General features: G+C 48.7%; 1 protein-coding gene across 5 annotated transcripts in view; it reads right to left on the bottom strand.

Moving 5' to 3' along the window:
- CFAP251 (cilia and flagella associated protein 251) overlaps positions 1-13881 on the bottom strand; it is a 115284-nt gene that overhangs the window by 100627 nt on the left and 776 nt on the right. The window contains exon 1 of one of the 5 annotated variants that reach the window (XM_085876823.1): positions 5036-5054. The exons of 3 other annotated variants lie outside the window; for them this stretch is intronic. The gene's annotated coding sequence lies outside the window, so the exon portion shown is untranslated. Of the gene's footprint in view, positions 1-2671; positions 2688-5035; positions 5055-13881 lie in introns of those variants that run through there. One more of the 5 variants, XM_085876824.1, reaches the window with a different exon arrangement.

Genomic DNA, 13881 nt, shown 5'->3' with positions numbered 1-13881 from the left:
AAATATATAAATATATATAATAAAATTTTAAAAAAAGAAAAAAACGGGGAAGTCTAAATTTTGTTGTTGCAAATTAAGGGAGTGGGTATGGACGAAGACAGGCAAAGGCGATAGGTTGGGGGGGAGACAGTCGGCTAGGTCCGAGTCCGTTTTTGGAGTGGCCAGCACCAGCGCACTCCCTCCACAGAACCTCACGGACAAGACCAGTGGCCGGCCAGCTTCATATGCCGGCCTGTTGTGCTGTATTTTCTGGTCTGCATTTGCCTTGCCTCACTTGCCTGCCTTTGCCTTGACCCCATGCCTGCTTGCCCTTGTTTGCATTGCCCCTGTGTCACCATCTCAACCATGTGCACCAGGATCATCCATCCCCAGTGTTTTGCAAGGACTGCCATGCAGGCAGCCACACCACAGGGACTGCATTGTGCAGCCCATGCATTGTTGTTTTTTCTGCAACCATCCATTCCCCTGTGCCAGAGACTTCCTTCAAGCCACAAACTGTTGACTTTGCTGTGCCTTCCATCCACAGATAACAGGTCCTGGACCATGGTTAGTGTAAATAGATGTCAGAAATGTAAATAAATTGTAACCCACCTGTGTGTCTGTCTGTCTAGCGCCGGCAATTTCTTTAAGTTGTCCAAGTGAGTCTGATAGTTTAGTTACGCAGCGCACTAGCTTATTTATTTTTGGGACAAGTATAAAAATGTCGCACTCAGGGATCCATAGGTAAATCGTACTAGGGCAAAACTTACACCTGCATGGCACACGAAAATTTACGACTCGGGACGAGTCTGTAAAAAAAGGGGGGGGTAGTGTTACGGATTTGGAAGCCTTGTGCACACAGTCAGCAGCCCCCGCAGTTCAGTTATTTCGAAAAGTATGAGCATAGTTAGAATCCATCCCCTGTGTCTAAAGGGAATTTCATGTGTGCGCTGCGGGTTTATGTTTTTAGTTACGTTTTTATCAACGACAAGAACAACAACAGCGGACCGTCGCCTCGCTCCACTGTCGCCATTACGCACGTGGCCTTAGGTGAGGAGGTAGGCGGAGATCCAATCGCCTCAGCTCCGACTCCGCCCCAGAAAGGTGGGACTTGCCCCGCCTACCGTGGGCCTGTCCATTGTCCAATGAGGGATGGCCAGCGAATCGTGCGATGCAACCGTCCAATCAGGAGGCGAGTGGCGAGGAAATAAATCCCTCCCACTTCAAGAGAGGCGGAGTGTGCGGTGCGTTCTGTCTGGCGGTCTGGGTCTGCCTCGCCTGGTGTCGCCTGATAAGGGGAAGCTTTTTCGGGCTTGATCGCTGGTCGACTCGTCATCTCTCGCCTCGTCCGCCTGAGTGCTGGCTAGCGTCCATCGCTCTTTCCCTCGTCCCTGGTGCTTGGTGCTGCATTGTGGCGGTGGGTTCGAGTCCCACCACCGGACAAGCTCGACCAGACCGCACAAGGCGGACAGGTGCAAGTGTAGGCTCTTGCCCTCAGCTCGCCTTCCGTCCGAGCTGAAAGGCCAAATAAAAACCCGATGGGGTCCATTTCTTTTGGGTGTGTGCATGTGTGTGTGTGTTGCCGTCCTGTAAGTAGAAACTGTTTAAGTGCCTTGTACATTGTAAATTGTATTTCTTATAGTCATGATAACTCTGCTCTCTGTGCTCCCCTGCCCCATTATAAATAATCCCCCCCCCCCCAATTGTTCAATGTACCAGCTTGTTGTCTGTCACTTTCTTTCATTGGTTTAGCACGGTGCATATTGAGAATTAGGGAGGCCGTGTGCCTTAAGTTGTCATTGGGACCGGCGCGGCTCTGGTAACTCCTGCTCAGTACGCCGGACCGAGTCAGTACATGCGACTCGGTTCGGACAGAGTCGGACGAGGGTGTGGTTTCCCCGGTAGCTCGATGGCGTGAGTACTTAGGTAAATTGGAAATAGACAAGTGGACCCTACCTCATGCCGTCAAAATATTGGGGACCATGGTCCGCGAAGGGACCTGTGACCTTTGGAGTTATCAAGGGTTACGATCTTTCAATTCCGGTGTTTGGTGGGAGATGGCCCGACTGCTCAGTCTGGCAGTCGTCCTCGCCACCGAACCCCGGCCCACAACAATATAATCAAAATCCTCAAAGGTAAACTTACATAACATAACACTCTTAAATAAACCTACATAATATAACTCTCGTAGGCAAAGTTACATAATACAACACTCACAGGTAAACGTCTCTGTTATCAAGCTAGATTCAGCTTTATCTGTGAAGATTCTATCATTGGCCATCACACCATCCTGCACCAGCAGATGATCAACCGTCAAACATACCGCGAAACCAAGGTAACCTTCCCTCACTCGACTCACAACCTGACCACAGGTTCGCTCTTCAATTACCAGGGTAACCTTCCCTCACTCGACTCACGACCTGACCGCAGGTTCGCTCTTCAAATACCAGGGTAACCTTACCTCACTCGATTAACAACCTGACGGCGGGTTCGCTCTTCAATTACCAGGGCAACCTTACCTCGGTCGACTCACAACCTGACCGCAGGTTCGCTCTTCAATTACCAGGGCAACCTTACCTCACTCGACTTACAACCTGGCGGCAGTTCGCTGTTCAAATACCAGGGCAACCTTCCCTCACTAGACTCACAACCTGACAGCAGGTTCGCTCTTCACTTACCAAGGTAATCTTACCTCACTCGACTCACGACCTGTCGGCAGGTTCGCTCTTCAATTACGAAGGTAACTTTCCCTCACTTGATTCACAACCTGACCGCAGGTTCGCTCTTCAATTACCAGGGTAACCTTACCTCACTCGACTAACAACCTGACGGCAGGCTCGCTCTTCAATTACCAGAGCAACCATACCTCAGTCGACTAACAACCTCACCGCAGGTTCGCTCTTCAATTACCAGAGTAACCTTACCTCAATCGACTCACAACCTGGTGGCAGGTTCGCTCTTCAATTACCAAGATAACTTTCCCTCACTCGACTCATGACCTGACGGCAGGTTCGTCCTTTAATTACCAAGGTAACCTTCCCTCACTAGACTCACAACCTGACAGCAGGTTCGCTCTTCACTTACCAAGGTAATCTTACCTCACTCGACTCACGACCTGTCGGCAGGTTCGCTCTTCAATTACTAAGGTAACTTTCCCTCACTTGATTCACAACCTGTCAGCATGTTCGCTCTTCAATTACCAAGGTAACCTTCCCTCACTCGACTCACGACCTGTCGGCAGGTTCACTCTTTAATTACCAAGGAAAACTTCCCTCACTCGACTCACGACCTGTTGGCAGTTTCGCTCTTTAATTACCAAGGTAACCTTACCTCACTCAACTCACGACCTGACGGCAGGTTCCCTCTTAAATTACCAAGGTAATCTTCCCTCACTCGACTCACAACCTGGCGGTTGGTTCGCTGTTCAAATACCAAGGTAACCTTACCTCACTCGACTCACAACCTGGCGGTTGGTTCGCTCTTTAATTACCAAGGTAACCTTCCCTCACTCGACTCACAACCTGTTGGCAGGTTCGCTCTTTAATTACCAAGGTAACCTTCCCTCACTCGACTCACAACCTGGCGGTAGGTTCGCTCTTTAATTACCAAGGTAACCTTACCTCACTCGACTCAAATTGACGGCAGGTTCACTCTTTAATTACCAAGGTAACCTTACCTCACTCGACTCACAACCTGGCAGTAGGTTCGCTGTTCAAATACCAAGGTAACCTTACCTCACTCGACTCACAACCTGGCGGTAGGTTCGCTCTTTAATTACCAAGGTAACCTTACCTCACTCAACTCACGACCTGACGGCAGGTTCCCTCTAATTACCAAGGTAATCTTACCTCACTCGACTCACAACCTGGCGGCAGGTTCGCTCTTTAATTACCAAGGTAACCTTACCTCACTCGACTCACAACCTGGCGGTAGGTTCGCTGTTCAAATACCAAGGTAACCTAACCTCACTCGACTCACGACCTGACGACAGGTTCCCTCTTTAATTACCAAGGTAATCTTACCTCACTCGACTCACAACCTGTCGGCAGGTTCACTCTTTAATTACCAAGGTAACCTTACCTCACTCGACTCACAACCTGGCGGTAGGTTCGCTGTTCAAATACCAAGGTAACCTTACCTCACTCGACTCACAACCTGGCGGTAGGTTCGCTCTTTAATTACCAAGGTAACCTTACCTCACTCAACTCACGACCTGATGGCAGGTTCCCTCTAATTACCAAGGTAATCTTACCTCACTCGACTCACAACCTGGCGGCAGGTTCGCTCTTTAATTACCAAGGTAACCTTACCTCACTCGACTCACAACCTGGCGGTAGGTTCGCTGTTCAAATACCCAGGTAACCTAACCTCACTCGACTCACGACCTGACGAAAGGTTCCTCTTTAATTACCAAGGTAATCTTACCTCACTCGACTCACAACCTGTCGGCAGGTTCACTCTTTAATTACCAAGGTAACCTTACCTCACTCGACTCACAACCTGGCGGTAGGTTCGCTGTTCAAATACCAAGGTAACCTTACCTCACTCGACTCACAACCTGGCGGTAGGTTCGCTCTTTAATTACCAAGGTAACCTTACCTCACTCAACTCACGACCTGATGGCAGGTTCCCTCTAATTACCAAGGTAATCTTACCTCACTCGACTCACAACCTGGCGGCAGATTCGCTCTTTAATTACCAAGGTAACCTTACCTCACTCGACTCACAACCTGGCGGTAGGTTCGCTGTTCAAATACCAAGGTAACCTTACCTCACTCGACTCACAACCTGGCGGTAGGTTCGCTCTTTAATTACCAAGGTAACCTTACCTCATTCAACTCACGACCTTACGGCAGGTTCCCTCTAATTACCAAGGTAATCTTACCTCACTCGACTCACAACCTGGCCGCAGGTTCGCTCTTTAATTACCAAGGTAACCTTACCTCACTCGACTCACAACCTGGTCGGTTCGCTCTTTAATTACCAAGGTGACCTTACCTCACTCGACTCACAACCTGGCGGTAGGTTCGCTCTTTAATTACCAAGGTAACCTTACCTCACTCGACTCAACCTGACGGCAGGTTCACTCTTTAATTACCAAGGTAACCTTACCTCACTCGACTCACAACCTGGCAGTAGGTTCGCTGTTCAAATACCAAGGTAACCTTACCTCACTCGACTCACAACCTGGCGGTAGGTTCGCTCTTTAATTACCAAGGTAACCTTACCTCACTCAACTCACGACCTGACGGCAGGTTCCCTCTAATTACCAAGGTAATCTTACCTCACTCGACTCACAACCTGGCGGCAGGTTCGCTCTTTAATTACCAAGGTAACCTTACCTCACTCGACTCACAACCTGGCGGTAGGTTCGCTGTTCAAATACCAAGGTAACCTTACCTCACTCGACTCACAACCTGGTGGTCGGTTTGCTCTTTAATTACCAAGGTAACCTAACCTCACTCGACTCACAACCTGGTGGTCGGTTCGCTCTTTAATTACCAAGGTAACCTTACCTCACTCGACTCACAACCTGACGGCAGGTTCGCTCTTCAATTACCAAGGTAACCTTACCTCACTCGACTCACAACCTGGCGGTAGGTTCGCTGTTCAAATACCAAGGTAACCTTACCTCACTCGACTCCAACCTGACGGCAGGTTCGCTCTTTAATTACCAAGGTAACCTTTCCTCACTCGACTCACAACCTGACGACAGGTTCGCTCTTTAATTACCAAGTTAACCTTCCCTCACTCGACTCACAACCTGACGGTAGGTTCGCTCTTTAATTACCAAGGTAATCTTCCCTCACTCTACTCACAACCTGGCGGTAGGTTCGCTGTTCAAATACCAAGGTAACCTTACCTCACTCGACTCACAACCTGTCGGCAGGTTCGCTCTTTAATTACCAAGGTAACCTTCCCTCACTCGACTCACAACCTGACGGCAGGTTCGCTCTTCAATTACCAAGGTAACCTTACCTCACTCGACTCACAACCTGGCGGTAGGTTCGCTCTTTAATTACCAAGGTAACCTTACCTTACTCGACTCAACCTGACGGCAGGTTTGCTCTTTAATTACCAAGGTAATCTTACCTCACTCGACTTACAACCTGTTGTCAGGTTCACTCTTTAATTACCAAGGTAACCTTACCTCACTCGACTCACAACCTGGCGGTAGGTTCGCTGTTCAAATACCAAGGTAACCTTACCTCACTCGACTCACAACCTGGTGGTCGGTTCGCTCTTTAATTACCAAGGTAACCTTACCTCACTCGACTCACAACCTGTCGGCAGGTTCGCTCTTTAATTACCAAGGTAACGTTACCTCACTCGACTCACAACCTGGCGGTAGGTTCGCTCTTTAATTACCAAGGTAATCTTACCTCACTCGACTCACAACCTGGCGGCAGGTTCGCTCTTTAATTACCAAGGTAACCTTACCTCACTCGACTCACAACCTGGTGGTCGGTTCGCTCTTCAATTACCAAGGTAACCTTACCTCACTCGACTCACAACCTGTCGGTAGGTTCGCTGTTCAAATACCAAGGTAACCTTACCTCACTCGACTCACAACCTGACGACAGGTTCGCTCTTTAATTACCAAGTTAACCTTCCCTCACTCGACTCACAACCTGACGGTAGGTTCGCTCTTTAATTACCAAGGTAATCTTCCCTCACTCTACTCACAACCTGGCGGTAGGTTCGCTGTTCAAATACCAAGGTAACATTACCTCACTCGACTCACAACCTGGCGGTAAGTTCGCTCTTTAATTACCAAGGTAATCTTACCTCACTCGACTCACAACCTGGCGGTAAGTTCGCTCTTTAATTACCAAGGTAATCTTACCTCACTCGACTCACAACCTGGTCGGTTCGCTCTTTAATTACCAAGGTAACCTTACCTCACTCGACTCACAACCTGTCGGCAGGTTCGCTCTTTAATTACCAAGGTAACCTTACCTCACTCGACTCATGACCTGACGGCAGGTTCGCTCTTTAATTACCAAGGTAATCTTACCTCACTCGACTCACAACCTGACGGCAGGTTCGCTCTTTAATTACCAAGGTAACCTTACCTCACTCGACTCACAACCTGGCGGTAGGTTCGCTGTTCAAATACCAAGGTAACCTTACCTCACTCGACTCACAACCTGGCGGTAGGTTCGCTCTTTAATTACCAAGGTAACCTTACCTCACTCAACTCACGACCTGACGGCAGGTTCCCTCTAATTACCAAGGTAATCTTACCTCACTCGACTCACAACCTGGCGGCAGGTTCGCTCTTTAATTACCAAGGTAACCTTACCTCACTCGACTCACAACCTGGCGGTAGGTTCGCTGTTCAAATACCAAGGTAACCTTACCTCACTCGACTCACAACCTGGCGGTAGGTTCGCTCTTTAATTACCAAGGTAACCTTACCTCACTCGACTCACAACCTGGCGGTAGGTTCGCTCTTTAATTACCAAGGTAACCTTACCTCACTCGACTCACAACCTGGCAGTAGGTTCGCTGTTCAAATACCAAGGTAACCTTACCTCACTCGACTCACAACCTGGCGGTAGGTTCGCTCTTTAATTACCAAGGTAAGCTTACCTCACTCAACTCATGACCTGACGGCAGGTTCCCTCGAATTACCAAGGTAATCTTACCTCACTCGACTCACAACCTGGCGGCAGGTTCGCTCTTTAATTACCAAGGTAACCTTACCTCACTCGACTCACAACCTGGCGGTAGGTTCGCTGTTCAAATACCAAGGTAACCTTACCTCACTCGACTCACAACCTGGCGGTAGGTTCGCTCTTTAATTACCAAGGTAACCTTACCTCACTCAACTCACGACCTGACGGCAGGTTCCCTCTAATTACCAAGGTAATCTTACCTCACTCGACTCACAACCTGGCGGCAGGTTCGCTCTTTAATTACCAAGGTAACCTTACCTCACTCGACTCACAACCTGGCGGTAGGTTCGCTGTTCAAATACCAAGGTAACCTAACCTCACTCGACTCACGACCTGACGAAAGGTTCCTCTTTAATTACCAAGGTAATCTTACCTCACTCGACTCACAACCTGTCGGCAGGTTCACTCTTTAATTACCAAGGTAACCTTACCTCACTCGACTCACAACCTGGCGGTAGGTTCGCTGTTCAAATACCAAGGTAACCTTACCTCACTCGACTCACAACCTGGCGGTAGGTTCGCTCTTTAATTACCAAGGTAACCTTACCTCACTCAACTCACGACCTGATGGCAGGTTCCCTCTAATTACCAAGGTAATCTTACCTCACTCGACTCACAACCTGGCCGCAGGTTCGCTCTTTAATTACCAAGGTAACCTTACCTCACTCGACTCACAACCTGGTCGGTTCGCTCTTTAATTACCAAGGTGACCTTACCTCACTCGACTCACAACCTGGCGGTAGGTTCGCTCTTTAATTACCAAGGTAACCTTACCTCACTCGACTCAACCTGACGGCAGGTTCACTCTTTAATTACCAAGGTAACCTTACCTCACTCGACTCACAACCTGGCAGTAGGTTCGCTGTTCAAATACCAAGGTAACCTTACCTCACTCGACTCACAACCTGGCGGTAGGTTCGCTCTTTAATTACCAAGGTAACCTTACCTCACTCAACTCACGACCTGACGGCAGGTTCCCTCTAATTACCAAGGTAATCTTACCTCACTCGACTCACAACCTGGCAGCAGGTTCGCTCTTTAATTACCAAGGTAACCTTACCTCACTCGACTCACAACCTGGCGGTAGGTTTGCTGTTCAAATACCAAGGTAACCTTACCTCACTCGACTCACAACCTGGTCGGTTCGCTCTTTAATTACCAAGGTAACCTTACCTCACTCGACTCACAACCTGGCGGTAGGTTCGCTCTTTAATTACCAAGGTAACCTTACCTCACTCGACTCAACCTGACGGCAGGTTCGCTCTTTAATTACCAAGGTAACCTTACCTCACTCGACTCACAACCTGTCGGCAGGTTCGCTCTTTAATTACCAAGGTAACCTTACCTCACTCGACTCACAACCTGGCGGTAGGTTCGCTGTTCAAATACCAAGGTAACCTTACCTCACTCTACTCACAACCTGGCGGTAGGTTCGCTGTTCAAATACCAAGGTAACCTTACCTCACTCGACTCACGACCTGACGGCAGGTTCCCTCTTTAATTACTAAGGAAATCTTACCTCACTCGACTCACAACCTGACGGCAGGTTCGCTCTTCAATTACCAAGGTAACCTTACCTCACTCAACTCACAACCTGGCGGTAGGTTCGCTGTTCAAATACCAAGGTAACATTACCTCACTCGACTCACAACCTGGCGGTAGGTTCGCTCTTTAATTACCAAGGTAACCTTACCTCACTCAACTCATGACCTGACGGCAGGTTCCCTCTAATTACCAAGGTAATCTTACCTCACTCGACTCACAACCTGGTGGCAGGTTCGCTCTTTAATTACCAAGGTAACCTTACCTCACTCGACTCCCAACCTGGCGGTAGGTTCGCTGTTCAAATACCAAGGTAACCTTACCTCACTTGACTCACAACCTGGCGGTAAATTCGCTCTTTAATTACCAAGGTAACCTTACCTCACTCGACTCAACCTGACGGCAGGTTCCCTCGAATTACCAAGGTAATCTTACCTCACTCGACTCACAACCTGGCGGCAGGTTCGCTCTTTAATTACCAAGGTAACCTTACCTCACTCGACTCACAACCTGGCGGTAGGTTCGCTGTTCAAATACCAAGGTAACCTTACCTCACTCGACTCACAACCTGGCGGTAGGTTCGCTCTTTAATTACCAAGGTAACCTTACCTCACTCAACTCACGACCTGACGGCAGGTTCCCTCTAATTACCAAGGTAATCTTACCTCACTCGACTCACAACCTGGCGGCAGGTTCGCTCTTTAATTACCAAGGTAACCTTACCTCACTCGACTCACAACCTGGCGGTAGGTTCGCTGTTCAAATACCAAGGTAACCTTACCTCACTCGACTCACGACCTGACGGCAGGTTCCCTCTTTAATTACCAAGGTAATCTTACCTCACTCGACTCACAACCTGTCGGCAGGTTCACTCTTTAATTACCAAGGTAACCTTACCTCACTCGACTCACAACCTGGCGGTAGGTTCGCTGTTCAAATACCAAGGTAACCTTACCTCACTCGACTCACAACCTGGCGGTAGGTTCGCTCTTTAATTACCAAGGTAACCTTACCTCACTCAACTCACGACCTGACGGCAGGTTCCCTCTAATTACCAAGGTAATCTTACCTCACTCGACTCACAACCTGACGGCAGGTTCGCTCTTCAATTACCAAGGTAACCTTACCTCACTCAACTCACAACCTGGCGGTAGGTTCGCTGTTCAAATACCAAGGTAACATTACCTCACTTGACTCACAACCTGGCGGTAAATTCGCTCTTTAATTACCAAGGTAACCTTACCTCACTCGACTCAACCTGACGGCAGGTTCACTCTTTAATAACCAAGGTAACCTTACCTCACTCGACTCACAACCTGGCAGGAGGTTCGCTGTTCAAATACCAAGGTAACCTTACCTCACTCGACTCACAACCTGGCGGTAGGTTCGCTCTTTAATTACCAAGGTAAGCTTACCTCACTCAACTCATGACCTGACGGCAGGTTCCCTCGAATTACCAAGGTAATCTTACCTCACTCGACTCACAACCTGGCGGCAGGTTCGCTCTTTAATTACCAAGGTAACCTTACCTCACTCGACTCACAACCTGGCGGTAGGTTCGCTGTTCAAATACCAAGGTAACCTTACCTCACTCGACTCACAACCTGGCGGTAGGTTCGCTCTTTAATTACCAAGGTAACCTTACCTCACTCGACTCACAACCTGTAGGCAGGTTCGCTCTTTAATTACCAAGGTAACCTTACCTCACTCGACTCACAACCTGGCGGTAGGTTCGCTCTTCAATTACCAAGGTAACCTTACCTCACTCGACTCACAACCTGGCGGTAGGTTCGCTGTACAAATACCAAGGTAACCTTACCTCACTCGACTCACAACCTGGCGGTAGGTTCGCTCTTTAATTACCAAGGTAATCTTACCTCACTCAACTCACAACCTGGCGGTAGGTTCGCTCTTTAATTACCAAGGTAACCTTACCTCACTCGACTCAACCTGATGGCAGGTTCGCTCTTTAATTACCAAGATAATCTGACCTCACTCGACTCACAACGTGACGGTAGGTTCGCTCTTTAATTACCAAGGTAACCTTACCTCACTCGACTCAACCTGGCGGCAGGTTCGCTCTTCAATTACCAAGGTAACCTTACCTCACTCGACTCACAACCTGGCGGGAGGTTCGCTCTTTAATTACCAAGGTAACCTTACCTCACTCGACTCACAACCTGGTGGTCGGTTCGCTCTTCAATTACCAAGGTAACCTTACCTCACTCGACTCACAACCTGGCGGTAGGTTCGCTCTTTAATTACCAAGGTAACCTTACCTCACTCGACTCACGACCTGACGGTAGGTTCGCTCTTTAATTACCAAGGTAACCTTACCTCACTCGACTCACGACCTGACGGCAGGTTCGCTCTTCAATTACCAAGGTAACCTTACCTCACTCAACTCACAACCTGGCGGTAGGTTCGCTGTTCAAATACCAAGGTAACATTACCTCACTTGACTCACAACCTGGCGGTAAATTCGCTCTTTAATTACCAAGGTAACCTTACCTCACTCGACTCAACCTGACGGCAGGTTCCCTCGAATTACCAAGGTAATCTTACCTCACTCGACTCACAACCTGGCGGCAGGTTCGCTCTTTAATTACCAAGGTAACCTTACCTCACTCGACTCACAACCTGGCGGTAGGTTCGCTGTTCAAATACCAAGGTAACCTTCACTCACTCGACTCACAACCTGACGGCAGGTTCGCTCTTCAATTACCAAGGTAACCTTACCTCACTCGACTCACAACCTGTCGGCAGGTTCACTCTTTAATTACCAAGGTAACCTTACCTCACTCGACTCACAACCTGGCGGTAGGTTCGCTCTTTAATTACCAAGGTAACCTTACCTCACTCAACTCACGACCTGACGGCAGGTTCCCTCTAATTACCAAGGTAATCTTACCTCACTCGACTCACAACCTGGCGGCAGGTTCGCTCTTTAATTACCAAGGTAACCTTACCTCACTCGACTCACAACCTGGCGGTAGGTTCGCTGTTCAAATACCAAGGTAACCTTACCTCACTCGACTCACAACCTGGCGGTAGGTTCGCTCTTTAATTACCAAGGTAACCTTACCTCACTCGACTCACAACCTGGCGGCAGGTTCGCTCTTTAATTACCAAGGTAACCTTACCTCACTCGACTCACAACCTGGTGGTCGGTTCGCTCTTTAATTACCAAGGTAACCTTACCTCACTCGACTCACAACCTGGCGGTAGGTTCGCTCTTTAATTACCAAGGTAACCTTACCTCACTCGACTCAACCTGACGGCAGGTTCGCTCTTTAATTACCAAGGTAATCTTACCTCACTCGACTCACAACCTGGCGGCAGGTTCGCTCTTCAATTACCAAGGTAACCTTACCTCACTCGACTCAACCTGACGGCAGGTTCGCTCTTTAATTACCAAGGTAATCTTTCCTCACTCGACTCACAACGTGACGGCAGGTTCGCTCTTTAATTACCAAGGTAACCTTACCTCACTCGACTCACAACCTGGTGGTCGGTTCGCTCTTTAATTACCAAGGTAACCTTACCTCACTCGACTCACAACCTGACGGTAGGTTCGCTCTTTAATTACCAAGGTAACCTTACCTCACTCGAATCACAACCTGGCGGTAGGTTCGCTCTTTAATTACCAAGGTAACCTTACCTCACTCGACTCACAACCTGGCAGCAGGTTCGCTCTTTAATTACCAAGGTAACCTTACCTCACTCGACTCACAACCTGGCGGTAGGTTCGCTGTTCAAATACCAAGGTAACCTTACCTCACTCGACTCACAACCTGGTCGGTTCGCTCTTTAATTACCAAGGTAACCTTACCTCACTCGACTCACAACCTGGCGGTAGGTTCGCTCTTTAATTACCAAGGTAACCTTACCTCACTCGACTCAACCTGACGGCAGGTTCGCTCTTTAATTACCAAGGTAACCTTACCTCACTCGACTCACAACCTGTCGGCAGGTTCGCTCTTTAATTACCAAGGTAACGTTACCTCACTCGACTCACAACCTGGCGGTAGGTTCGCTGTTCAAATACCAAGGTAACCTTACCTCACTCAACTCACAACCTGGCGGTAGGTTCGCTGTTCAAATACCAAGGTAACCTTACCTCACTCAACTCACGACCTGACGGCAGGTTCCCTCTAATTACCAAGGTAATCTTACCTCACTCGACTCACAACCTGGCGGCAGGTTCGCTCTTTAATTACCAAGGTAACCTTATCTCACTCGACTCACAACCTGGTGGTCGGTTTGCTCTTTAATTACCAAGGTAACCTTACCTCACTCGACTCACAACCTGGCGGTAGGTTCGCTCTTTAATTACCAAGGTAACCTTACCTCACTCGACTCACAACCTGTCGGCAGGTTCGCTCTTTAATTACCAAGGTAACCTTACCTCACTCGACTCACGACCTGACGGCAGGTTCGCTCTTCAATTACCAAGGTAACCTTCCCTCACTCGACTCACAACCTGACGGCAGGTTCGCTCTTCAATTACCAAGGTAACCTTACCTCACTCGACTCACAACCTGGCGGTAGGTTCGCTCTTTAATTACCAAGGTAACCTTACCTCACTCGACTCAACCTGATGGCAGGTTCGCTCTTTAATTACCAAGGTAATCTTACCTCACTCGACTCACAACGTGACGGCAGGTTCGCTCTTTAA

This window comes from Eptatretus burgeri, chromosome 4, assembly GCF_056783735.1.
Source record: "Eptatretus burgeri isolate ZD-2024b chromosome 4, Ebu_testis_v1, whole genome shotgun sequence".
Lineage (NCBI taxonomy): Eukaryota > Metazoa > Chordata > Myxini > Myxiniformes > Myxinidae > Eptatretus > Eptatretus burgeri.
Note: the sequence above shows the minus strand (reverse complement) of the source record. Positions and strands in the feature narration are given on the sequence as shown.